The 2,892-nt window shown below is 37.8% G+C and overlaps 1 pseudogene; it reads right to left on the bottom strand.

Moving 5' to 3' along the window:
* Positions 1-252: 252 nt before the first annotated feature.
* LOC113277196 lies at positions 253-2,062 on the bottom strand (annotated as a pseudogene).
* Between the last annotated feature and the right edge of the window lie 830 nt (positions 2,063-2,892).

The raw sequence follows: 2,892 nt of genomic DNA, 5'->3' as shown, positions 1-2,892 counted from the left end.
GTGAAATATTTTAAGCGAATCTAGTGAAAGTCTTACGTTAATATTGAACAAGGGAACAAACAGGTTAAGAGAACCATATAGTACTTGATTTCCACATAAATTAATTAATACATACGGACTACTGCAACAAAAAGAGTAAAATGCTACATTTGATACGAAACTTTTAATATTTTATGAACAGGGAACTACAACTTGGTGAATGCCTAGTGGCCGATTTCTCTCAGTCAGCGGACGGTTCCTTTCCTTGAGCCATCAATAGTTAGATTTGAAGGGATGATAAACCTTAAGATCAGCGACGACACCTGCCACTGATCCGGCTATAGCTGCAATTGAGATTACTAGACAAATAGCGCTAAGTAGTTGAAGGCAAAACCATTTGGGACTCCACTTGGGTATCTTTTTCTGTGATATGTACATCTCCACCGGGAAATAAACAGTTAACGGCCAGAAGGCAAATGCGCCAATAATCCCAATAACATCGTTGAAGAACGGAAGAAGCATAGTGTTCTCCAAACAACTCTGAATAGGTTGAGATTGTAAGGGCGGCATCCTGGGATAGGTACTTGAAAGTTTTTGTTGACGAAATCACTCTTTGGCCATTTAGTTGCTGCACATTTCTCGATGAAGGCAAATAAGGGCTGGCAATAGACTTGGTAACCTCCAACAAGGTGAATTACAATTGCAACGTTGGCAATATCGACCAACCAATATGGATTGTAGAACCCAAACCCTGTTAGAAGGTTTCCTGGTGCCATGTCACCGAATGCCGCATAGCCCATACATCCACAAAGCATGTAGAAGATGGTCGTAGTTGAAACACTGACTAAACTTGCTTTCCTCATAGTTGTAGCTTCTGATGGTGGTGCTTTTAATGTGTCCTGTTTGTGCCAAATAAACACAGTTAGTGATTTAATTTTTCCTAGTAATAAAGACTAAAGAGGTGCAGTTAGAAAAAGTAAAAAAATAATTTGTACCTGAATTTCGATTAGGATCATCGAATACGAGTAAGCAAAAGCAATGTTTCCAAGCGCTTGGGATTTCCTCCATATCTTTTGGGCTTGAGTTACCGTACCAATGCTAATTCCGGACAGACTTCCTTTGAATGTCCCATTTTCTAAACAAAAGAATAATGTATACAGATTTCAGCAATTTTAATATAAATATGAAACCAATTACTAGAAGAAAAAAAAGAATCACAAAAAGGAAGCTAACCTGCCACTTTAGCGATTCCAAGACCCATTCCGATCCCGGAATAAGTAAACGACATGACTGCAGCAACCTTTGATAGCCATGTAATTTGATCAAAGTCTGGTATTTGGGAGAATATGATTTGTAATACACCAAATATGATCATGTATGGGGTACTCGATGTAAGGCACGGGTTATCATTGTGGCTAGCATGGAAACAGTTAGACCTCTCAACAGCCCTGTTTTGTTCAAATTAACAAACCAAAAAAGAGATGAGAACAAAATTATATTTAACTATGCATGTAATGAAAAGAAAAATTAACCCAAAATATAAGGTTTAGGTGAACTCACATCATACTTATGGATGCTGCAATCGTATATCCAATTCCCACACCAAAAAGATTTATGTATTGAATCAACCCACAAAGCTTGACCTTAGAGCCACCAAGATTTGTGCTAACAGCATCCATGTAAGTATAGTTTCTCGTGCCAGTAACTTGGTCACCAGTTCTATAGCAGTCAGAAAGTAAACAGGAGGTGTAGTAAATCACAAAGGCGAACACCAACATCACAGCTGGACCAAGAATCCAACCAAGCTGAGCTATGGCCCATGCTAATGACAGCACTCCTGATCCTATGACGGCCGTTATAATATGTGAAGTCGCTGTCCATACGGTTCCTGCAGGTTTAATCACAATCTTCAATATATATTTATATTTTCCAGTCAAAAAGAAAAATACTTTGACAATATTAAAAGTGATGATTAGTATTTACCTGTTCTTTTAAGTCGACCATCATCATCAAAAGATTTGGATCCACCTTGCTGTGGCGGCGTTACGTCAAGTGAATCATCATATTGCAACTGTTGATCCATAGTTGCAGAAGCAGCATTGATGTCACTCATCTTCAAACCAATTAAATACAGACAGTAAGCAAAGCAAGTAGAGAGAAAGCAAGTTGAAAATTTGTGATGTGCTTTAGCTACAATAGGCTTGTTCCCTTTTATAGGAAAAAAAAATAATACTAAACCAAATAGAATTCGAACAATAAATGATTACCTAGTAGGAAACAAATCATATTGAGAACCAAAATATAAATCCTAATTCTTATAGATGTCATACAGCTAAGTCCTAATCTGCTTTAGCTACAATCTCTTTATTAACTTCTACGACCGGGGAAGTACCCTTTTGATGATATGGAATCAGATGATTCTGCACCGGACAATTCTGCTGAAGATTATAGGCAGATGCCTGTGAGTAACTTACCAGTAACGACATTATCACTACTGGTTAAGCTGGAAAACCGGTATGCACTACTACTTGATGATGACGATGATGAAAAGGAACCGAGCTTATGTTTGAATCATCAGGACAAAGGAAATACAACGTTAAATAATACTACCTCTAATGAGAATCCTGGTGATGAAAGGGATTACGAGATATATCGAAATATATTCGGCAGCCTATGTGTGATGAGAACAGGTAATAATAAGATGATCAAGAGCAGTAGTATAGTCGATTAAAAACGTAGTAGTACTGCTGTTGCTGATGATGATGACGCTAAGAAAAAGTGGATAAATTCTTGGTGTAAGAAGGGAAACAACGACAAAAAACAACGCTCTATATATACGTAGATAGTTGTCTTGGAGTTGTTAACATGGTGGCAATGCTTACTCATGGATCTCGACACTCAAAAGGTATGCTC

This window comes from Papaver somniferum, chromosome 5 (assembly GCF_003573695.1).
Source record: "Papaver somniferum cultivar HN1 chromosome 5, ASM357369v1, whole genome shotgun sequence".
Taxonomy (NCBI): Eukaryota; Viridiplantae; Streptophyta; class Magnoliopsida; order Ranunculales; family Papaveraceae; genus Papaver; species Papaver somniferum.
The sequence above is the reverse complement of the archived record's forward strand: the minus strand, read 5'-3'. Positions and strand labels throughout refer to the sequence as shown.